The sequence below is a fragment of the Mustela lutreola genome, chromosome 18 (genome assembly GCF_030435805.1).
Source record: "Mustela lutreola isolate mMusLut2 chromosome 18, mMusLut2.pri, whole genome shotgun sequence".
NCBI classification, from domain to species: Eukaryota; Metazoa; Chordata; class Mammalia; order Carnivora; family Mustelidae; genus Mustela; species Mustela lutreola.
Window position 1 is genome coordinate 12141385 of NC_081307.1, and position 25899 is coordinate 12167283.

The window sequence follows — 25899 nt, forward strand, 5'->3', positions numbered from 1 at the left end:
GACCCTCAACTCTACAGTCAACTAATCTTCGACAAAACAGGAAAGAATGTCCAATGGAAAAAAGGCAGCCTCTTCAATAAATGGTGCTGGGAAAATTGGACAGCCATGCAGAAAAATGAAATTGGACCACTTCCTTACACCACACACGAAAATAGACTCAAAATGGATGAAGGACCTCAATGTGAGAAAGGAATCCATCAAAATCCTTGAGGAGAACACAGGCAGCAACCTCTTCGACCTCAGCCGCAGCAACATCTTCCTAGGAACAACGCCAAAGGCAAGGGAAGCAAGGGCAAAAATGAATTATTGGGATTTCATCAAGATCAAAAGCTTTTGCACAGCAAAGGAAACAGTTAACAAAATCAAAAGACAACTGACAGAATGGGAGAAGATATTTGCAAACGACATATCAGATAAAGGACTAGTGTCCAAAATCTATAAAGAACTTAGCAAACTCAACACCCAAAGAACAAATAATCCAATCAAGAAATGGGCAGAGGACATGAACAGACATTTCTGCAAAGAAGACATCCAGATGGCCAACAGACACATGAAAAAGTGCTCCATATCACTCGGCATCAGGGAAATACAAATCAAAACCACAATGAGATATCACCTCACACCAGTCAGAATGGCTAAAATCAACAAGTCAGGAAATGACAGATGCTGGCGAGGATGCGGAGAAAGGGGAACCCTCCTACACTGTTGGTGGGAATGCAAGCTGGTGCAGCCACTCTGGAAAACAGCATGGAGGTTCCTCAAAATGTTGAAAATAGAACTGCCCTATGACCCAGCAATTGCACTATTGGGTATTTACCCTAAAGATACAAACGTAGTGATCCAAAGGGGCACGTGCACCCGAATGTTTATAGCAGCAATGTCCACAATAGCCAAACTATGGAAAGAACCTAGATGTCCATCAACAAATGAATGGATAAAGAAGAAGTGGTATATATACACAATGGAATACTATGCAGCCATCAAAAGAAATGAAATCTTGCCATTTGCGACAACATGGATGGAACTAGAGCGTATCATGCTTAGCGAAATAAGTCAAGCGGAGAAAGACTACTATCATATGATCTCCCTGATATGACGAAGTGGTGATGCAACATGGGGGCTTAAGTGGGTAGGAGAAGAATAAATGAAACAAGATGGGATTGGGAGGGAGACAAACCATAAGTGACTCTTAATCTCACAAAACAAACTGAGGGTTGCTGGGGGGAGGGGTTTTGGGAGAAGGGGGTGGGATTATGGACATTGGGGAGGGTATGTGCTTTGGTGAGTTCTGTGAAGTGTGTAAACCTGGTGATTCACAGACCTGTACCCCTGGGGATAAAAATATATGTTTATAAAAAATAAAAAATCATCTTAAAAAAAAAAAAAAAAAGAAAGTGCCAAACTGTCTTCCAAAGTAGTTACACCATATCACATTCTCACCAGCGATGAATGAGAGTTTCTGGTGCATCATAACATCGCCGGCCTATGGTATACCAGCTTTGGATTTGGGCTATTCTACTAGTTGTGTAGTGTGTCTTATTGTTGTAATCTGCAATCCCTAATGACGTGTGACATTCACATCTTACCAAATGTTTATTTGCCATCTGTATGTCTTCTTTGGTCAGGTGTCCAGATTTTTTTCCCTAGTTTTAAGGCAGGTTATTCATTTTCTTATTGTTGAGTTTTAAGAGTCCTTTGGATATTTTGGATAATAATGCTTTATCAGATGTTTTTGCAACTATTTTCTCCCAGTCTGTGGCTAGTCTTCTCATTCTCTTGACAGTGTAGTTCACAGACTGGAATGTCAGATGTTAATGACTCCAGCTTATCAGTTATTTCTTTCACAGATTGTGCCTTTGGTTCTGTATCATTACCAAACCCAAGATCATCTAGACTTTTCCTGTGTTATCTTCTAGGAGTTCAAATTTATACTTTATTGTTCTTTCAAGAACTCCAACTCCTTAATGCATATTATTGATATCCACCTGGTGCCAACTTTATTTTTCACTCAACTTTTACTTTAAGGACAAAAGTTACATATACATGAAATGTATATATCTGTATGTTTGTGTGTGTTGGTTTCCATTTCAAAAATTTTAAATTTTTTCCAAAAATAATTCCATAAAATAAAAGCACTTGTAAGATGGATGATGTGCTTAGGCATCATGGCAATATCAAATTCCCAGGAAAGTTTCTAAACACTGTCAATTTCTAGCTCTTAGCACATCTCAAACTGGTAAGAAACACTTCACAGATCACCACCAATCTACAGACAACACTTCGAACAATCTCATGAAATGGATTAGCAAAGTCAAAAAAAAGTTGCTTTCTTGAAAAGAAAAACAAAATTATTATATTTCTGCAATAATGGATCAAGGGGGAAAAAAAAGATTTGGAAAGAGATCTCTACACAGAAAACAAAAGACTAGAAAGCTAAAAGAAGATCCAGATGAACGGACAGGTGTTACCATGTCCATAGATTAAAAGGCTAAATATTGTGAAGATGCCATTTTCAAACATTTTATCTAGATATTCAATGCAATTTCAATGGAAGTCTCAGCAAGGATTTTTCTTTTGTTTGTGGAGGTTGGCATGCTGATTCTAAAATGAATATAGAAATACAAAGGACAGGGCACCTGGGTGGCTCAGTTGATTAAGCTTCCTACTCTTGATCTCAGCTTAGGTCTTCATCTCAGGGTCATGAGTTTGAATGCACACTGGGCTCCATGCTGGTCATGGAGACTACTTTAAAAAAAAAAAAAAAAAAAGGAAAAGGAAATAATTACAAGGGGCAAGAATTGTTGAGACAATTTTAAAGAGGAAAAAAAAAATCAGAGAGAATTCAAATAATATACAACAGGAGACACATACACAAATGGAATAGAAAAGAGATTCCAAAACCTATGAGGATCCACAGCTTGGCTTCTGTTTTTTGAAAAAGGCACTGCAGAGTGGGGACAGTTTATCTTCTAAACCAATGACACTAAGCCAGTGGAATACCCTACCGAGAAACGTTTATGTTCTGTGAAGTTGAGATATTAAAAACCAGATGGCATGAACCAGGAAGGTATTCTATGGGGTGTGCCTGTAGCCACTTCATGCAATGAGTGAACAGAATCACCAGAAAATGTCGCCTGTTAATTTAAGGTTTAGCAATCACCTACTGAAAGTGAAGTCAATGTCCTGTGGCACGATTATTTCTCCAAATACATGTTGCTGTGGGACAGACAGACAGAAGGCGGAGTTGGGTTTGGGGAGAGAGACATGCCGTGGGTATGTATAATGAAGTGATTATAATGCCGGATCATGGACTTCAGGCTGGGGGACAGCAGTAGGCACAGATGACTAGTGAGAAGATACCCCAGGACTTTCTTTTCATGAGTGGTTTGAAGGTTCTAAAAAAGTTTTTGATGCTTCCAAGACTGAAAATGATGTATGAGGCTGAGCTTGACACAGGGTGGTCAGGATGGACAGGCTGACTGAGAAAATTTAAGGTTGTCCCCACTACCTTTTTTAGCCCCCTGCATTTGTCTGATTCTTCCTTTCCTCTTCTCCTTTCCCTCTTTTCTTTCTCCCCTACTTTCTATGTTCTCGACTTGCTACTTCTCCAGCCTAATTTACTTCTTTTCTGATTCTCTTTCCTTCCCTTTCCTTCCAACTCCTGATTCAATCTTCTGCCTTCTGTCCATCTTCCCAGGAAATACCAGGATCAGCAGACAGCGGTGATAAAAGGGACGAATGAGTAAAGAGCTGCTCTCTGAGCTCCTTGTCCTTCTGCTACTCACATCCCTTCGATTCAACTGTTATTTTTGTAGTTTGTCATGTCTTCTTAAATAGTATTTTGCCAAGACACCTGGGTAGCTCAGTCAGTTAAGCATCTGCCTTTGGCTCAGGTCCTGATTCTGGGGTCATGAGATAGAACACCCCCAACGCTGTCCCCCTCCGGATCCCTGCTCAGAGAGGAATCTGCTTCTCCCTTTGCCGCTGCCCTTCCCTGCCCCCACTCGTGCTCTCTCCTCTCATGCTCTCTCCAACAAATCAAATCTTGATAAATAAATAAGTAAATAAATAGCATCTTGCCTATACCCTTTCAAAGGTTCTCACACCCATTAGGTCATGCAGGTCCCACAATATCTCCTTAGCAAGTTCAAGGCAGCCAGTGCCTTCCTGTCTTGTGCTCAGCAGAGAAGGAGAGCAGTTTTGGACACGATCCTCTGAAGACCAGCCACAGCTCTTCTTTGAGAGAGAGTTAATAATGTGCCCCTCAGCCTTAATTTAAAAGTTTCTAATTCATTACCAGTGCAATTTTCAAAATGAGGTTTGGTATGAGATACTGAATAACTAAAACGCGCCATCCGTCTTCTGCCCTGTAGAACCTAGATTCTAGGCTGGGAGTTCCGAGAGCCTGGCTCAGAATGGCCGGGCGGGGACTGGAACTCCGCCACCAGCCTCGTCCTGACACGACAGTCTCAAGCAGCACTTTACAGTTTAGGAAACACATCCACAGGCATCAGGTCACTTCTTCTGGCAACACCTTGGCTGTAATTAACGAGCGTGGCTACAGTTCTCCCGTCTCGACTCGGAGGCAGCAGCGTTAGCCCAACCCAGATGGGGGCCTCTGGCCACAGCCCATACGTTATGCTGCACTAATGATGCAACTTATCCCTACATTAGCTGACACATCAGTCCTTAAAGTAAAATTTCCAAGTAGAAACCTTACAAAAAAAGAAAAAAAAATCGAAAAGGCAAAGCGGAGGGCCAACTTAAAAAGACCGTACAAAGAATCTTAATTCATTCCTAGCTTCTGCCTATTATACTGACAAATACACTACTTTAATCTCTCCCTACCAGACCCCGTACACAGTAGTCAAGAGGCCACTTTATTAGAGTTTCTTTTTTCATCCGTTGGTTGTGAGAAAGGTTATGGGTACAAATACCTCAGAGCCAGTATTAAAAGGACATACTGGCAGGAAAAAAAATTATATAGTCAGTCTTGCTAAATTAGTTTACCTAAAATTGTATGTGTGAGTGATTTTAATCAAAATCTAATTTCCCCTCTTTTTAGAGTAACTGAAATGAGATTTTTCTAATTTACTTTTTGCGGTTCAAGTTTCTCATAATTCTTCTATGGTCGTGACAGCACCGTGAACGCGTCTGCTTCTACAAAGCATTAAAAAAAAATTAGATTTTCAAATTGATGTGCTAAATTAAAAATGTTTAATGTTTCTCATCAAAAGGCACAGAGTATGCAAGGGGCCTCCAGTACAGTTAAAGGCGTAATATTTTTTTCATCTGTTTCTTTAATTCACAACCCAGGGCAACTGTACTGTGAAAATTAACAAGCTCTAAGTAAAGCAATCCTTGTAAGCAGTGTCCTCTATGAAGCTTCTTTTTAATTTCCTTCCATCCCTTGACATGGTGACCTTAAGGATGTCATAGTAAAAATGGATGATGGTGCCTTGGGTTTGTTTTTTTGTTTGTTTATTTGCTCATTGTTGCATATGGTGTAGGGTTTTTTGGTTTGGGTTTTTGGGGGTTTTTTTTTTTTTTTTGGATTTTTGTTTTTGTTTTTGTTTTTGTTGTTTTCTCTTCTGCCCCAGTTGGAGTTTGCCAGATGTTATTAGGGCTTGTAAGCCTCTGAGTAATTGTAACTCTCAGGCTTGACTAGCTAATTCCAATGATTTAGAAAATCATATTACTTCTGTAAATTGGATCCAGTTGTTATATTAAAATTCAAGCTACTGCCCATCGTAGATGTCTGCTGCTTCACTCAGGGGCAAGGCTGGGCACATCCCAGGAGCCACAAACCCAGACTTCGGAAGATGACTCGGTGGGCATAAAGGCTTGGGAAAGCCTCAGATATGCAGCCTTTTACTCAACTTCTACACAATACTTCCCCAAGTAGAGTTTAGAACCACATCTTGGTATGAAATTCAAATTCATTTATTTCTGAGATAATGAAGTGTGAGACCCAGTTCTCAAAAACTACAACCTCCTCTGCTTTTATAAACCACAGGGACAAGTTTCAGTGAAGGACAAGGCAGGTACTCCCGTGCTGCTCCTCTCTCCACCACCCCTGACTCAGACAGGTAAAGAAACAGGGTCTCTACAAAGAAAAACAGGTTTGCCGCAGGCCACCCAGTAATTCCTGGCGGAGCCAGACCAATGCTAATGCTCTCTGGCCCCTATGAGAAGTGGTGCATTTTGGTTCACAGCAAAACAAGCAAGCACGCAGGATGCAAATTACCGTTTTTCAGCCACACTTCTTTTTTTTTTTTTAAATTAACATACAATGTATTATTAGCCTCAGGGGTACAGGTCTGTGAATCACCAGGTTTACACACTTTACGGCACTCACTATAGCACATACTCTCCCCAATGTCCATAACCCCACCACCCTCTCCCTACCCCTCTCCCCCTGGCCACCCTCAGTTTGTTTTGTGACATTGAGATTCTCTTATGGCCTGTCTCCCTCCCCATCCAAAAGAAATGAAATCTTGCCATTTGCGACGACGTGAATGGAACTAGAGGGTTTTATGCTTAGCAAAATAAATCAATCGGAGAAAGACAACTATCACATGATCTCCCTGATATGAGGAAGTGGAGATGCAACATGGGGGGTTTGGGGGGTAGGAAAAGAATAAATGAAATCAGCCATACTTCTTGATGAGGAAATAGCAAGAGGAGAGAAGGCAGAAACCATGGCTCCCCCTAGCCCCTGGAGGACCAAAGACTTCAACAAGTTTTTCTAAAGCCACCAAAACTTGAGAGCAGCCCTAGAGTTTCTCTCCTCTGTCTCCCATATGTACAGCATTAAACCTCATCAACTCCTTTTCCCCAGCTCACTTCTCTCCCTTAGATGAAACTGAACCCTAACAGACTCTCTAGATAAGTAAAGCCCTGCTAGGTAGAAGCTATTCAAGACATTAGCCTCTGGGGTAATAAGGTCTTAATCCATTTATAGAGCAAATGTCTCCAGAAAGCACCTACCTGCAAATTTTTAGTAGGGACTTGGGCTGCTGCTGGCCAGGAGAAGAACTATTGCACTTCATCTTGACCTTGAGGTTTCTTGGGTCACACCACATAGACAGCAGGTCTGGCGTTGCTCCTCTGTCAACAGACAAAGCAGTGGGTTATAAACTTGTGTGCTGCCTCTTTCTAACAACATTGGAAGCAGTGCAGTTTTAGAGAGAGGTCAGCCCAGACTCTGTCTTCATGGAAGGCAGTGGGGACATCTTAATTCATGCGGGTTTTTTTTTTTCCTCCCTCATGCGGTCTATCCGTTGATGCTGCCCTGAGCAGAGATCCTTCCCCTCCCCAACCTTCTCCAAACAACTCATTTTAATTCATGTTTCAAAAAAAAAAAAAAAAATCCCATTATTCTTCCTCCCTGTTTACTGGTTGTAGGATTTTCAATATCTCATCAGGCTATTTTGTGATTTCTAATACTTCTGTAAATTATTTGTTTTGTGGATGCTGCAATTAAGCCAAGCAATATTGTCTTGAGGCCATTCCTCCCTCACTATAGTTTAAGCCTAATGAAAAGCATGCCTTTTGCTGTCATCAATGTGGAGAAGGTGATAGTTTCTGCAGAGTGCAGTGGATATTGAAGGCAGAGGACAAAGGAAAAATCAGCTCCCTAGAAACCAGAAACATAATTATGAAGGGACTAGCCTCCTCCACTCGGTTGCAAGCAAGCTCCTAAGAACAGAATTGTGTCTTACTCACCTCTGTTCAGGTCTCCGTAGTTGATTCACGGTAGGTATTCTGTGAATAGCTACTGACTTAATGAGGACTTCACTTCCTCAGCTGCAATGCTTTGCCCTGCAGAAATTGGTGTTTCCTGGATGATACGGAGAAGCTCTGCAACTGAGAGGTCCTATGGGCTGACGACAACACAGGAAGGAGCCTAAGGTTCCAGTAGGTGCTCAGAAACATGGGACCTGAGGGCTTAGGGTGTGGGAGCAGGAGGGATGGCCAGTGACTCACTGAGTTAAACAGATGCAACTGCAAAGAATCTCTTGGAGTTTTCAACATAAGCCTGCATATCGAGTCAAACCAGACAAAGAAATGAAACTTCTAAATCAATGGCCTACACATAAAGGCGAACCTTGCGAGAATTCAGGATTCCAGGGCTTACTATGATGTTTACATAGAAGAAATGTGCACACACACACCCAAATCTTGGAAAAACCACCTTGTCACCACTCAAAACAGCATAAATATCATCTGTCTTTGAGTTTTGATAGTAGAGCCCCTCTGCCCCAACCAATTCTACATAAGATCCTGTGTAAGCACGAGTCTAGTGACAAAGGTCCTCGCTAAACCACTTAGAGGATAAATTGTTCTAAGCACTTTAGTCACTCACACTGATGTATAAACAATAAAAATTAATTACATATCATTCTGATACATTCACACAAAGATCTATATTTGGCAAAATATCCTGGCAACGTTTTGTTTGCCTAGCGTATTTACGGTGCCCATTTGAAAGTAATAAAAACAGCGTTTCTGAAAAAGTATCTCATAATTCAAACTATTCACTGCCCCCTGTGTGAGAAGAAACCAGGGAGATTTCACTGTAAATCTTGAGAAAATTCTCTGCCTAATCAAGTGCTACTGGCTGGTGTTTTAGGTTATGGGAATACAGGAGTTGGGAGGTATTAAGTAGTCACAGACTCTTAGACTGTTACAGCCAGACTGGGGAACCGACCACTCGCTCTAAGCCCCACGTTATACTAATGAAATTTCAGAAAAAGTTCAGCAGTTTGCCCAATGTCAAACAAACACTAATAAGGAGTTGGGACTTGAACCCTGGGACCTCCTGCCTCCCACACAATCCAAGTTCAGAGGATGGCAGATCCTACTGTTATCTCTTAGTCTGTAAGAAATAATCTCGGACTAACAAAGCTGACCGCTGTGGACCACTGACTGTCTTGCGGACACTCTAACTGCACAGTGATACCGTCTGCCCCTGTTCCATTCTTCCAGGACATGGCTAGACATGTTGTGTTCCTCCTCTTCTCAAAGACAGCATGGGCTTCTATACCCTCCATGAGCCTGTTTTGTGGATGGGTTCAATCAGAGGAAAACTTCCTTCCTTCCTTGAGAGTGACATGGGGAGATAATGCATTTTTTCCAACTTAGCCCCAAAGCAATCAGTTGACAAGTCCAGAGCAGACCCCTGCAGTAAAGTGAAATATAAAGACTCTCTGGGTAGCAGGTGTTTCCCTTTTAATGACGGCTTAACTGGCGAAGTGTTGAGCCCGACCCTGCCGTTTCTCCCTGCTGTTTGCATTGGGCTGGGAGCCAACACAAACCTGCCTCGGTGACATTTCAGGTCAGACCATTATGTCAGGAATCTCCCACACAGCCCGTGGAGGGAGGGGGCTGCGCCCTGCACACTTGTAACCGGAGTAGGAAAAGGACAAATCTGAGGGAAGGACGACATGCTCGGGGCGGTGACTTCACGGCGAAGGCTCGAAGGGGGCAACCAGGACAAAGGGTGGGCTCTGCCTGAAAACCGCGGCCCATTTACAAACATGGGGTAAAGAAGACAGACACTTTTCAGTAGGGTGACGGGATGAATGGAGAACAAATGAAACGATGTGTATGGCTGCGGTGGCTCTTCCTCCCGTCATGCCTTCATGCGATAGATTTATGTCATTCGGCTCCTGCAAGTGGCAAAGTGCCTGCTGGAAAGTGGGCGGGAAACGAAAAGCTAGTATGTTTTGACTTCTACCTTCGTAAATTTATAATCTGGCAGAGTAGGAAAGAGATATATGAATAACTCTAAAGCACAGTAAAATACGATCTAAAAACAGAATAATTCTCTAGTTTAAAGGCAGCAGGGAATACTGTCCTGATTTGTAGGGGGTGGGGTGGGGGAGTACGGAACTCTTAAAGGAAACCTGCATTTGCTTAAGGAGCAGAATCTCTCTAGGGGAAATAAAAGAACTTTCTAAGTTTAGCAAAAGGGATAAACCAAAGACTGGCACATGGCATGGAATACCGGGAGAGAAAGAAGACCCTATTTTAACCAGAACAGGGCTTTTTGTAGGGAAAGCATAAAAGTTAAGCCTGAAAATATTGTCTTGGCCAAGATGGTGACGTGCTAATATATCTACCTGGGAAGTGTTTGCTTTCACTGGAAGATGCTGAAATTTTGATCGAAAGGGTGATGGCAACGTCTACATGTCCACTCAAGACAAGCACAAGAGAAAGGAAAGAACAAAAGAGAACGGAACGGGAAGGTAAAGGAAAGGGAGAGAAGGGAAAGGAGGTCGAGTCAGGTTGGATTCATGGTGAAAAAAGAAGAAAAAGGGGATCCCCGGGTGGCTTCGTCGGTTAAGTGTCTGCCCTCGGCTTGGGTCATGATCCCAGGGTCCTGGGATTGAGTCCCACATTGGGCTCCCTGCTCAGCGGGGAGTCTGCTTCTCCCTCTGCCTGCCACTCCTCCTTTTTGTGTGCTCGCTCTCTCTCTCTCTCTCTCTGACAAATCAATAAATAAAATCTTCAAGGAAAAAAAAAAGAAAAGAAAAAGAAGATGAGGAAGGAGCAGGTGCTGGAAAGGATGAGAATACGTAGGACTATCTTAGGATAACAGAAGAGGCATAGGGCACAGAGGAGTGGCATCTCAGAACTAGGCAGGCTCAGGCATTGAGGATGCTTCGAAGCATTTAAGTCCAAAGGAAACAGACAACCAAAGACAGAAATGACTAGAGTGGCAACCTGGACAGATAAAGTTGCTGGGACTCAATGGCAAACAGAAGGGCCACGAGGAGTCCTTGAGCCAACAGAAGGGAAGAGAAGGGTCTGCTGCTTAAGAGCCTGTTGTGCCAATCATGGTGTAACAGAGCCCGGGTAAGGCGTCTGATGACGTCGCTAATTGGTTGATCATGAAAAGGAGAGTGAATTTAGCGAGTTCAGGTCATCAACTCCCTTTGCATCCAGAATAGAAGAGATGAAAGCTTAAGCAACAGCAGTGGTCTTCAGAACTAAGCATCCAAGGGCAAGAAAGAACTGGATGTATAAGGAATTCTTCGTGCAATGTGTCAACTTCTTGGGTGTGGAAAAAAATGAGAATAGAGATGACATTCTGGAATGGCCGAGATGCTGCCAGTTGCATTGATTTCAAATATAAGCAGATCAAAAATAAGAGCCAATTTGTGAGCAGAAAATGACAAATTTGGCCCAAGTCATATTGGGTTTGAGAGGCTAACAAAATGTTCAGATGGTGACGTCTAACCAATTAAAATTCATGAATTTAATTTAGCTCAGGAGAGAAAATGTGTTGTATAAAAAACTTAGACCTAAAAAGTGTTCACACTTTGGCTATAGTTGACTGGGGTTGTGGAGAGACAAATGAAAATACATAACCACACAAATTCAAAGAATACAGGTTCTAAGTACAGGGGAACCACAGTGAGGTGACCCAAGGCTGCCTTGGGTCAAGGCTACCCTCAGAAGGTTATACCATATACTGACACAAAATAAACCCTAGAGATATTTCAAAATCTGAAAAGGGTAGAGTGACTCCTAAAATGAAAGTTATCCCCTACCTCTAGAATAATCTTGGCTCATAATAGGCGATAAACAAATGTTAGGCTGTTAAAGAGGACTAGGAATTGATTAAATTAGATTGAAGATCCACATCTAAGGAAAGAAGGTATCAGTAAGAAGTTGGATTGATCAGAGGTGGAGTAATGAAAGGGCAGATGTGGAATGTGCCCACCCAGAGCACCTGATCCTTTTCGTGGCCCCTGGGCAGGCTGATGGGTACTGCAGAAATGAACACAAAATGCCAGGACTTCACTTTATGGCTGAGTGCTTAAAGGCTTCAGGCTATTAAAAGCAGAAAACTCTCTTACTTACTTATGTTTCTAGGCACACCTGGAAACCTGATTAGAATTTGGCTCCCATGGAGTTTTTCTACAGGGATAAGATACCTGTCAAATGAAAATGAATATTTGCTCCCTCTGGTCATTCTGCTTCTCACTGTAACTTAATAAATTGCTATGGTGTTTAACATATCATGTCTTACGAACTTGGTATCCCGGGTCTTCCAGCATGGCTAAGTTACTTCTGGGACATCAAACAGATCAAGTTTCAGGGTTTGCAGAGCTGAAGGCAGGACACTGGACCACTGGGAATCCAGCAAGTTCCTAGCATTCTGAAAGACCTCTCAGGAGCCAGCCTACTGACATTCTTTAATTAGTTGACGGAATGTCCTATGCTGAACCACACTACATTTTTGGAAAGTTAAATTGAGATTCAATAAATTTTAGCCAACTTTCCAGGACCAGAAATAGATGAACTTTCAAACTGGCAGTAGAAGTATTTCAAGCCTTTCTTTCCTGTATTGATTGAAATAAAATCATAGCATAGTACATTACGAGCATCTGTTCTGGGTTAGATGCCTGAGCTCTGCCCCTTACGAGCTGCACAACCTTGAGCCAGTAACTTGATGTCCCCTGCCGTTTCTTCATCAGTAAAATTGATGAGATATTTATTATTAAATAATTATCAAATTGTTATGACTGCTATTTACCATGAGGTATAGATAAATAATAGCATCTACCTCAGGGTTGAATGAGTTAGTATTGGTAAACATTTCAAAGAGCAGCTGCTGAAATTTAAACATAACTGACAGGAGCAAGTGCAGACAAGGAGGCGGAGTGACTGGAATTCTCATACATTACGGACAGGAATGCAAAATGGTACAGTCATTTTGGAAAACACTTTGACAGCTTCTTACGAAGTTAATATAAACGGGGGGACACCTGGATAGCTCAGTTGGCTGAGCATCAAACTCTTGATTATGGCTCCAATCAGGATCCTATGGTCCTGGGACTGAGCTCCGCACTGGGCTCCCTGCCCAGCAGGGAGTCAGCCTGAGATTCTCTCTCCCCCTCTCCCTCCGCCCCTCCCCCAACTCAGGCTCACACTCTCTCTCAAATAAATAAATAAATCCTTTTTTTTTTTTTTAAGTTAATATAAACCATATGACCCAGCAATCTCACTGCTAGGTAATTCCACAAGAGGAATGAAAACTTATGTCCATGTAAAAACCTATATGCAAATGTTTACAGCTGCTCTATTCATAACGGTCAAAAACCAACACAACTCAAAACTTCTTCAGGGGATGATGATTAAACACAGTATAGAAGATCCATACAAATGAATACTACTCAGCAATAAAAAAGAACAATGTACGGATCCCAAATGGATTATGCTAAGGAAAAGAAGCCAGACTCTAAAGGTTATGTACTGTATGACTTCAATTATATGACATTCGGGAAAAGGCAAAACTATAGGACAGGAAACAGATCTGTGGCTTCCAGGAGCTGGAGGGTGAGGGTGTACGAATTTACTACAAAGAAGGACAAGGACATCTGCAGGGGTCAGAAGGTGAGGAAACTCTTCTGTATCTCAGTGATTTTGGTGGTTTTACCTCTGTATGGGTTTAACAAGACTCATAGACCTGTACTCCAATAGTCGTAAATTTTAGTTTGATTAAAATATAAGTAAAAGACAGGGAAACAGAGATATAGTCAGGGAGACAGAGAGAAAATTCTGTCTGGCATATAATAATATAGTAAGTGCTATAGAAATGCTTGTTGAATAACAAATTACATTTCTTTCTTTGACGTGTTTTAGATAATAATATGACTCTACTCTCCCCCCAAAAATGGTGGTAGAATAGTGATTTCCTAAGCTCTTACAAGGAAAATATCTGGGGTAGATCATTACATAAGTCATTTGTGATCCTTATGAGAAAAAAATAGAATATACAGATAAATAAAAGGAAAAACAATCACCTATAATTCCACCATCTAAACATAACCATAGTTGAAAACTGATTTATAGCCTGCCAGACTTTTCGCTATAGATGAGAACAATCAACTTTTTAAATTAGAAAATGGTTTCATACCATGCATTTTGTTTGAAAACTACTTTTTCACTCAGCAATATATTCTGAAAAAAATAAGGATCTGCATCATCAGGTTTTTTTTTAAGATTTTATTTATTTATTTGACAGACAGAGATCACAAGTAGACAGAGAGGTGGGCAGAGAGAGAGGAGGAAGCAGGCTCCCTGCTGAGCAGAGAGCCCGATGCGGGGCTCGATCCCAGGACCCTGGGATCATGACCTGAGCCGAAGGCAGAGGCTTTAACCCACTGAGCCACCCAGGCGCCCCTGCATCATCAGTTTTAATGATTGCTAATTTATACTACCAAGTCTCTCTTGCTGAACATTTAACTTGACTCCAATTTCTGGTAAACCAAACCATGTGGAATATTCTTGGTATATTCAATGTATCTTTATGGACACAGCGTTATTTCTTCATGGTAAATTCTTAGAATGGGAACTGCTATGTTGAAAAAAATGCATATTATACAACTTTTCATTCATATTACCAAATTCCTCTCCAGAAGATTATAGAATTTACTTACGCAAATGTGGAAGGGGACTTAGGACTGTGTTTCAGTGGTCCTTTTCTGACAGATCTTTTCTCTTAATTACTTTGTAGATTATAAATGTTCATTTTTTTAGTGACAGTATTTTTAAGCCATCCTTAAATAGAATTTTTTATTGGGTATCAAGCAATGTAAAACATAATTAGGAAAGCGAACCAACTGCTCATCTAATATTACCTTGGGATTATTTGAGAATTCACCTACTGTCCTACTAGCTACCTTTACTGGGCAGTTTGGGGAGAAGTGACTTCATTTCGCAGGTAGGGACACTCCCTAGAAAAACGGTAGTGTTATACTCTGATTATTTCTAGGACAATTGATCATGACACTTTCCAATCTCATTTTACTGTTTAGCATACTTATAAATGGTCTTAAGTTATACTCATCACAGTGATCTTTTGGGCAGGGCCCTAAATCAATGAGCAACTACTTTCCTCTAAGGTAGACCAATGGATACTGTCTATACTTCTTTGGTCTATTTAAATCAAATGTTTTGGAAGCCAGTGAATAAGCACTACCCACTGCGACCTCTCTGAAGCTAGAAACGAATAAACAGAAATCTGAATTTCATTCTGCACAACAGATCTATTCCTCAATTCATAAAACATGGATTTCAACCCCATACTCAATCCTGCATTAAATCCTAACCTAGTTTTGAAAGTCACCTCTAGGCTTGGTTCAAGTAAGTCTTGGCCAAAGGAAGAGAAAGTCAGTTGAATTTTAACAACCCTGAAGATCAGAAATAGTTAAGTAGAAAAGAGTATTATGCCTCCATCAGAAAGGATGAATATCCAAATTTTGTATCAACATGGACAGGACTGGAAGAGATTATGCTGAGTGAAATAAGTCAAGCAGATTCAAGTATCATATGGTTTCACTTATTTGCAGAGCATAAGAAATAACACAGAGGACATGGGGAGATGGAGAGAAGGGAATTGGGGGAAACTGGAGGGGGAGAAGAACCATGAGAGACTATGGACACTGAAACAATCCGAGGGTTTTGAAGGGGCGGGGGGTGGGAGGTTGGGTGGGCCTGGTGGTGGGTATTAAGGAGGGCACGTATTTCATGGAGCACTGGGTGTGATGCATAAACAATGAAATCTGGTACACTGAAAAGAAATTTAAAAAGTAAAAAAGATTTTTAAAAAATGTGACTATATACTTACTTCAGACAGAAAACTAGGTTTTTTCAGTGAATTGACTTGTACAACTGCTAACCTGTAACTTTCTAAAAATACACTTTTTCTTTTAAAGATTTTATTTATTTATTTGACAGAGAGCGAGAGATCACAAGTAGGCAGAGAGAAAAGGGGAAGCAGGCTCCCCGCTGAGCAGAGATCCTGATGCGGGGTTCTATCCCAGGACCCTGAGACCATGACCCGAGCCAAAGGCAGAGGCTTTAACCCACTGAGCCACCCAGGCGCCCCAAAAAATACTGCTTTTAAGGCCTTGAATTACTTTCCTTAAAGTCTGAACTTTCCAAATAACCAAATTCTAATTCATGCTGCATTAAGATAATTCAGAAGATGTCGGTTAAGCATCTGACTCTTGATTTCTGCTCAAGACATGATCTCAGCGTGGTGACATCGAGCCCCATATTGGGCTCCAGGCTGGGTGTGGAGCCTGCTTGAGACTCTCTCCCTCTCGCTCTGCCCCCTCCCCCTACCATGTGCACAGGTGAGCAAACATGCACGCTCTCTCTCGCTCTCTCTCTCTCTCTTCCTCTCTCAAAAATAAATAAATAAGGGTGCCTGGGTGGCTCAGTTGGTTCAGCATCTGCCTTCAGCTCAGGTCATGACCCTGCAGCCCTAAGATCGAGTCTGGCATCAGGCTCCCTGCTCATCAGGGAGCCTGCTTCTCTCTCTGACCCTCCCCCTTCTCATGCTCTCTCTCAAATAAATAAAATCTTAAAAAATAAAAAAGAAAGAGAGAGAGAGAGAATTATAAATAAATAAATAAATAAAGACTTGTAATGTCTTAAAACTAAATGGTGTCTTAATCTCTCAAGGGGTGTCTGAACCCTTCATTTTATAGCGTTGTTCCCTGGCCTGCCCCAACTTCTAGTTATTAAGGGAAACAGGCTGCCCTTGATCTCCTGCACTCCCATTTGGGATCTTCCAATAATACCCAGACCTTCTTTCCACTGTTCCCACTTTTAAATAACTTATAAAGTGATGTCACTTGTAAAGTCTTTTAGGGAACTATACCTCAACTCCTTCTACGTATGTCTAACTAGGTAATCTTAGATCTGTTAATATTATTCAGAGGTCAACTACAAATTCCCATGCTGAATCCATAATAGGATCAAAAAGCAAATTACTAATAATCCCATCAATATGAGAACAAGAAAATACTTATAGGATAAAATGGACCTTTTCTGGGTCAAAATCTTAACTAAAAATGTTGACTCCACATATCCGCATTCTTGGGGTCCAGTAATTTACACAGCCTAAAAATGCTTAAACTTCTCTTTTGTTTTTTATAAAAGGAAATACTTAGAGGTATATTCATTCTAGTTTTAATACATATCTTGGAATAATACATATCTTGGAATAATCCAAGGATGTATAAATTCTAGCCCCTGCTTGCAGGAACTCATTCACCAATAGTGAAGATGTGTACAGAAAAATATAGAGAAAATAAGTCTAGGATTTTCAAGAAGGAAGAGGGGTCTTTTTACTGGGGTGATAAGAAAATGCTTCCTGGCAGAGGTAGCATTTATGCTGGGTCTTAAAGAATAAGATTTGGGCCGGAGATGCGCTGATGGATGGGTCATTTCCGATAAAGGGAAGAACAGGGTAACAGGAAATTGTAGGTTTTGCTTAGCAAAAGATGAGTATCCTAGATGACTGAGTTGCAGGATACACAAAGTGCACAGTGGGAGAAAAAGAGTCCAGTTAACATTAAAACACTTTGCGGAGGACATTAAAGCCCAAACTTTGGGGTTCTTTTGCTCTTTCTTCATTGTGTAGGCATTTCAGGATTCAGAGGGGTTAGGATACGCTTATGGAACCATTTGACCTATTTACGAAGTCTTGCCTGGATGAAGTTTGCATCCTGTATGGAGCTGTATTGTTTTATCAGTTAACTAACAATTACCTCATTCTGTGTGGGTAGACAGGAAGCAGAGTCTACATTTTATTTTGGTGTAGTTCAAAGCTAATCTGAACATGTCTGTGGCTTCCTATTACTTCCTATTACTGTTCAAGAGCTTACACACAGGGAGATTTGGCCATCCTTACCCGACAGAAGACTTTGGGAGTTAATAGATTAGGTTTCATCATTTAATTGAGCTTCATCTTTATAACCTTTCAAATATTGTTGTAGTTGCCCATTTGGCACTTTCAATCATCAGCAATAAATTGTTGCAAATCCAGGATATCTAGAACCTCAGCCTAGCGCCTCAGATGGAAATGGTCCCACAATTCTATGCCTATGATCCTAATGGAGAAACGGGATTTTCTGAACATTTTTCTGGATCCTGTCTTGTTTGAGATTTATCTGTTCTCCAGGGAGCTCAGAATCAGGGAGTAATGCTCTGTGTGGGAGGCAGAGGCCTGACAAATCCTTCTGTTCTTATCACTGTTTTCTTTTGCTATGCTGATGAGAACCTTGAAATGACTCAGTTATTGACATGTGTATTATCTCCCTATGAACCATGGGAAACTCACCCACATACCATTCTTCCAGATTCACTCTTGCATCAGTCTTAGCTCTACTTGGACATGAGCATAAACTTCTTGGTCCTTCCTTAGATTTGGTCCAAGACTGTAAGCCCTTTTACTGGACAGAGGATGGTATTGGGTTTTCCCCTATTTCCTGGTAATTCTATTCATTCCTCTTCCTCCTACATCAGTCTTTCTTAGCTCCCCGGCACACTGTATGGCCAACGGAGCTGAAACATCTAGGGGTGGGGTGGAGAAAGCTCACTACAGAGAGCTAAGCAGATCATAAGCTACCCGTGTGCCCAAAGAAGCCTTTGGCCAACTAAATTCAGACAGAACAAAACTGTCCAGGCAATATCTTCAAAGGAAAAGCAGCACTTTCTACTATGTTCTAATTGATCGCAATCAAAGTTCATTCCTCTAGATACCTACTTTCATCTACTTAGTTATATATGATTTAATTTAGGTTGTATATTACAGAACGGGAGATAGAATGCTTAACTTCTGCTGTACCAATTGCATTATATAATAAATACTTCTAGTATCAATTACGTCAAAGCCAAATACTGAGCAGGTTACAAACTAAATCTGAAATGACTTCTGTACCCTATACTAGAGTGAAGATCATATATTGTTTCCTCCCTAAACCAATGCTAGAATAACCCAGCCAGTTATTATCAACTCCAGGGTGCAAAGTAATAGCAGTTCTCTTTATGGGTATGTGATGTGAACTATTTACAAAATTACACTGTAATTACTATGTGGAGTTAAGGTAATTACATAGCAATTGTCCTATAATCATTGGATTTTTTATCTGATTTATAAAATGCTGTATGAATTACATGGTAATTAATACTGGGTCTTCCTGGTGTAATTTAGTTATTATTCATTAGTTCATTAGTAAATCCTGTATCCACAGAGATCTGTGTGTTTCAACAATAGCAATCAGTATTTAAGCCTCTAAGACGTGGGGATCTGACTTAGGCATTAAATAACTGGAAAAACTGGTGTAAAGCAATATATGGTTCAGCAAAATTAACCAAGAAGTGCTCCGATGTGATCCTAATACAAATTACGATATTTAGGAAATACACCCACATACCCACACACACATATATTTATACTTTGTGTTTATTTATTTCTGTGAGTTACCACCAGTTCCACATCTGTTCCTACCCAGCTGATGAATGTGGGGCGAGGTTTACTAGGGAGCCAGGGACTAAAAAAAAAAAAAAATCCTCTCCAGCACCACTCAAATGTCTTCATACAGTTGTCTCCAACCCTGATCAGACGTTGTAATCACCTGGAGAGATTTAAAGATATCCGGATCCACCTCCAGAGATTCTGATTTAAATTGGTCTGGAGCAGAGCTGGGGTGTTAGGAATTTTAAGAGCTCCCCAAGTAACTACAATGTATATCCCAGATTATTTTTATTTGAAGCCCAGGTTGAGCGCCATTAGCTTTGAAATACCACTAGAGACAAGACCTAAAGATTGCTGACTATTTGCAACTTCTAAAACTCTGGAGTTGATTTTTTCCTCTATAGCTTATAGCTTTGGGACAACAGAGTCAAAGAATGTTAAATATAACACGATTGATAATAAAGTGTATGTGACTTGCCAGCTTCACTAAATGTGTTCTATGACATGTTAATTTAATTAATCATTTAAAAACTTTTTATCAAAGCATGCATGTGCATACTTCAAAAAGTCAAGGAGTATTAGGCGCCTGGGTGGCTCAGTGGGTTAAGTCTCTGCCTTCGACTCAGGTCATGATCCCAGGGTCCTGGGATCGAGTCCCACATCAGGCTCTCTGCTGCTGAGCAGAGAGCCTGCTTCCTCCTCTCTCTCTCTGCCTACCTCTCTGCCTACTTGTGATCTCTCTCTGTCAAATAAATAAATAAATTCTTGAAAAAAAAAAAAAAGTCAAGGAGTATCATGGGGCTTATAATGGAAATCAATAGTTTCTCATCTTACTTTTGCCCCACGCCAGTACCATAACCCCAGAAACAATCAATGTTACCTCTTTTAACTGTATCTAAATAATACAGTTGCTCTGCTATAACTTGATTTTACAATTTGATGCCTTATCATTTGAAGTCCTATCCACACAACTCATTTCCCCCAACACATACACATACACACACCACCCTCTACAACCTTCCAAAACACTTAAACCACAATGTTAGTTAAATCAGTAGTTAATGCTTATATAATCACGACAGTAAATAACCTTGACATCTGGAATTTGTACTATGAAACTGTAATCGTCTCACAGAGAGGTCTATTTGTTCAATATTCCACATGCCTATCAGGAATTCCTCCCCCCAAATATCCAACAGAACTCTGAAACATTTTTAATAACAAAAAGGTAGCGACAATTGAGCACTCACGTACCAGAAGCTATTTTTAAGAACGCCACATGATTCACGTAATCCTCCCGTCAACACGATGTGGTAGAACTATTATTATTTCTCTTCCGTGAAAAAAGAAAACTGAGTTAAGTAATTTGGCTACCTGGTAAGGGATGAAATGAAGCTGAAACCCAGACCCTCTGGCTTCCTAAGGCTAGGGTCTCCGCCCTCACACAGAGCAGGCCACGAAAAGACCAACCATCAAGCCTTGTTTTCCCCGCCTGGTTCTGCTTCCGTCTGGAGCGATTGCCCTTTCTCTTATTGGTCTGTTTCTTGGACCCCACTTCAGACTCTTTCTTACGCTGGGCCCTCACTAAATAGAAGCCATTCTCTAGTAAATTCCTGATCAAAGGAAAAGGGAGGTGAAAATTTTGAGGCAAGCCTATCTAAATGTTTTTACTTGGCCTGCACACTTTGTTAATAATCTGGCCTGTACATTGGTTTCTTCTTGCTGCAATAACGAATGAGCACAACCTTAATGGCTCACAACACACATGTAGTAAGTATCTTTCTGTTCTGGAGGTCAGAGGTCTGAAATAGATCCACAGGGCTGATTTCTTTGAACAGTTCCAGGGTACAATCCATTTTCTCATCTATTCCAGCTTCCAGAAAACATCTACGTCCTTTGGCTTGTGGTTCCCTCCCCACAGCTTCAGAGCCAGCCCTATCAAACCTTTTTCTCCCAGTGTCTCTGCTCCACCTCTACAACGTCTTACCCTGTGCTGCTCTGGAGAAGCTCGGGGCCAATCTGATGCCTGAACTTGTTGTGTATGTGGCCTGGGAAATTTTCAGGATCTGACTTTTCAAACCACAGTGAATGTGCTGGGGCAAGATTCTTTCCTTAATTATAATGAGTATTTGGGAGGCTTTTCATACTTTTCAGTTCTGGGAAATGTTGTAGAGATGTTATTTCCTTCCTAAACCCTCCACATTTTCTTTCATTCTACAACTCATTCTACAACTTTGAAATCAGTGCTCCTAAATGGACCCCCAATTTTCTATCGTTCTATTATTTCATGCCTCTAGGTGATTTCTTCAACTTTATCTTCTAAATCAACAACTATATCTTCTTTATCTTTATCTTCTAACTCATCAACTTTATCTTCTAAATCATCAACTGATTTTTTTTTTTTGTTTCCACTGTTAATATTTTTACATTCTGAGAGTTCTGCCTGGTTCTCTTATGTTGTCTTACTCGTTGGTTCATTGTGGTTGTTGCTTTTGTTAAAACGACCCTATTTTGTTTTTATGGATATAGTGCTATATGTATCTAAGAATATGAATCACAGCTATGTTTGTTGTTTTGTGTGTTTCATTTTATTATCAAGTTCTCATTTGCTCCCTGCCTGGTTTCCTTATTCTCAGATTTACTTTTATTCACTTTGCTTGGTTTTTGTCACTGTCTTTCCTCTTTGGGGCTTTTCTCAATTGTGAGGTAATCCTTGGCTCAACAGAACTTCTAGGATGGAGGCACTGACAAGCTCAATGGAATTTCTGTGCACGAAGACCACCTAACAATTAAGTAAGCAGTACTCTCCTATGTCAGGGCCTGACCTTTTCACAGGGGGACGTCCAAATGTTAGTGTCTACCATCTTTTGTCTAGGGTCAGACAATTTACAGAGAAGAATGTTCCAATCCTCTACCTTGCCAAGACAGACACAGACACACACCTGGCTGCAAGCATTCTAGGAACCAGGAGGTCTGGGAGACAAACACGGGCAGCCATGGGTTCTAACATTTTAGTGAATGGACTTTCACTGCATTCCTCCTGTTATCTTTAAGATAAATTGCTCCTGTTCATTTCCATGCCAATTGTCCCCAAATCCACATTCTCATTGACTTGTTTTCTCTAGAAAAATCTATCTGAGGCAAGGGTTTAAAAGGCTTTGTGGGGATCCCACCACTGCCCCTCGCACAGACCTTCATTCATTGCTCCTGATTTTACTTCATCCTTCATCTCTGCCTTCAGGTTCCTGATGCCTCAGTTCCCTTAGGCTCTCTATGGGAGCCTGCAAAGGGACTTCACTTGCTTACCCTTTCTGCCAATTCTTAATTTCAGAATATTCTGCTCTATTCAGGTTTCTATGCTTCTATTGATATAAATGGAAAGTGTCCCATCTTTCAAAAATATTGTTTGATTACTTTTATCATCTTTCACATTATTTTTGCCCATATGGACTTAAAGCTTCTTATCCCCCTAAAAGCAAGATTTCCAAAGGTATAAACAGATGTTCAGTTTTCTGTGTTTAATAGAAAGACTCCAACATGTCAGTCCAGGCCTTGGCAGGGAACAGAAGACAAACAAGCTGGATGACTGAGGACAGTTGAATAAAGTGTCCAGACAGTTCCAATGATGACATAGAGCCCTTTTTACCCCCAAAGAATAATAAACAAACAGAGAGAGAAGTTACCAGAACCCAAAAGAGAGCTGTGTGGACACAGTTGTTGGACAAGAAATGTGACTTCTGCTAAATCATCAAAATGGCCATGGTTCTTTACTTCTTCCCATCACTGTGTCATTTCTAGTGTTGTAGTTGTTTTTACTAAAAGCCAGAGTCTACCTCCCCCACCCCTTGAATGTAAGCTGATCTCATGCAACATTAGCCAATGGAATGTAGTAGAAGTGAGGGCCAGGCAGCTCTAAGGGAAGAAGAAGCCTCAAGACACCCAGTGGGTTTCAGCTTGCTCTCTGAAGCCCTGTCCTGCTGCCATGAGAATGACCTTGAGCTGGCTTGATGGAGGATAGGACACAAATGTCCCCTCCTCCCCTTTGGTCCCAAATGACAGCCAGCCAACTGCCAGATTTTAAGTGAAAGCATGCCAGGCCAGCGGGTACCTAGCCAACCAACAAGTGGACACAGATTCAAAAATGACCTAGCCAAGCCAGGCCCTGGCCAGAACCAGCCAATGGAACTCAGCACAATTTTTGAAACCACAGAATCATGACTAAATAAATGGTTGTTTAAATCACAAAGTTGGGAAAAACTTCTAAATACAACAACAGCTAACTGACAGAAGCTTTTAATCAAGGGGAACAGCTAACATGTAGTAATAAGGTAGGAGGAAGTCATAAAAATAAGTGCCCTGACCCTCCTCTTCCTGTCTTTCCAATTACCTGTGAGTACCGTCTGTTCATCTAGCTGGAGAGGGACAGAATGCATTCATGCACTTCATGTGGGTCAGGCTCCCGGCAATCACAGCAAGATGAATAAAGTAACAGCATAGACCTGGAAGAACAAAATAGAAGAGATTCACCATACCTACTCATCTTTCAATTCACAGAACATCTGGAGATTTTTGTCAAATGTCTGCAGTAACACTGGAGGCTCCAAAAAGAATCCTAAAGCTAGATTTGGGAGCAAAGAATTTTAGCCAATTATAGTAGCAAATGGATGGGAGAGACTGTGTTTATTCCAAGTCTAATCTAATTCCAGTACTACTTTCTGATATAGACCAGGCCAAGGATTCGTATTTTGTTCTGTCTTCTCAACACATAGTCATAATAATAAATTATAAATTATACACCCAAGCTAGGATCTGTTTAAAATATTATGTCAGGTCTCAATGAAACAAAAATCCAGCTAATCTTAACAAAATTCCAATAAACAGGATTGAAGTCATACTTAATGTTTAAAGGGAAAAAAGTATGACACTATTAATCATTTTGGATTGGGCATAGCTGCAAATCAAACCATTCTGAACACCTACAAACACAACAGGAGATCAAAGAGAAGAAGAGCAGCAATTCTAGGAACAGAGAAGTGACCACTTTCCAGAAGGTAGGACGTGCGGAGAAGTGAATCCAAGGCAAAATATTGGAAACTAGACCATGGGGGAGGGGCCAGCTCCCACAAGTGAGAGAGCAGCATAGGACACATTCGGAACTTTTAGAAGTCTGCTCCACTGAGGGACATCACTCCAGAGGCTAAGTGGGGGTGGAGCCTTCATGGGGACAATGTGGTCTCAGGACTCTCGGGGTCACAGAAAGACCAGGGGTGTCTGAGTACAACAGAGCTCCCATATTAGAGCAGGGAAGTCAGCTGCAGAGACGGAGCCAGGGAGTGAGCTCTCAGCTCGGGGTTACCTCAAACCGTGATCTAAGGCACAGTCAGGCCACTGCTCTTCAAGCAGAGACCCCACAAGTGGCAGTTCCAGGGATACTCACCTTCCTCCCCTGGAGGGAGTGGTGTGGGAGTGCTGTAGGAATCTGCTGGCTTTGGAGACTCCAAACAGGGCCATGCGCCAGAGACAGAAATGCTCGGTCACAGACTAGGTGAGCACGGAGTGTGGCCAGAGACCAGGGAGACAGGAGTGATTGCCTGCTTTTCTCCAAGGGCCCACTGAGGAATGGAGCCCCGAGCTCTCAGCTCCTCCAGGCCAGAGATTGGGAGGCCACCATTTTCATTCTCCTCCTTCAGAGCTCTACGGCAGGCTCTGTTCCATAAAGCTTTTGTTCCCTTGAAAGCTCCTGAGAGAGAACCGAGCAGATTAAGATGACTTAGCCCAGCCCCTGGCAAGGGCAGTGCACTTCTGCCTCTGGCAAAGACATGTGAGAATCACTGCAATATTCCCCTCCCCCAGAAGATCAGCAAAAACATCCAGCCAAAACCAAGCTCACTGATCAAGGAGAACTACAGAACTCGAGGGCTAGGGGAAAGCAACACATAGAATTCATAGGGTTTTTTTCCCATGATACTTAAGTCTTTCAAACTTAAATTTTTTCAATCTTCATTATTTTTTCTTTTTATCTTTCTTTAAAGTTTTCTCTTTCCTATTTTAACTTATTTTAAAAATTTTATCTTATCAAAAAGGTTTTTTTTTAAGATTATTTATTTATTTATTTATTTGACAGACAGAGATCACAAGTAAGCAGAGAGGCAGGCAGAGAAAGAGGGGGCAAGCAGGCTCCCGGCTGAGCTGAGAGCAGGGCTTGATCCCAGGACCCTGGGATCATGACCTGAGCTGAAGGCAGAGACTTTAACCCACTGAGCCACCCAGGCACCCCTTATCAAAATTTTTTTTTAAATATTTTTAAATTTTCATCATTATAGTCACATTCTATATACCTTCATTGTATTTAACCTTATTTTTTGTATACATTTAAGTTTTTCCTTCTTTAAAATTCTGGAATACAGTTTCTTCTAACAGAACAAAATATACCCTAAGTCAAGTGTGTGGCTTTGTTCTACTCTCCAGCCTGATCACATTTTCTCCTTTTTTCTTCCTTTTTTCAACCAACTTCTTATCAACTCCTTTTTTTTAAATATGTTATTTATTCATTTGAGAGGGAGAGACAGAGAGAGCATGAGCAACGGGAGCAGCAGAGGCAGAAGGAGAAG

At 41.2% G+C, this 25899-nt stretch overlaps 1 long non-coding RNA gene across 1 annotated transcript in view; it reads right to left on the bottom strand.

Moving 5' to 3' along the window:
• LOC131820542 (uncharacterized) overlaps nucleotides 1–25899 on the bottom strand; it is a 363576-nt gene that overhangs the window by 198321 nt on the left and 139356 nt on the right. The window contains exons 3-4 of the long non-coding RNA XR_009349681.1: nucleotides 23676–23787; nucleotides 6991–7110 (exon numbers count right to left, since the gene is read on the bottom strand). This is a non-coding gene — a long non-coding RNA (uncharacterized LOC131820542). The remainder of the gene's footprint in view (nucleotides 1–6990; nucleotides 7111–23675; nucleotides 23788–25899) is intronic.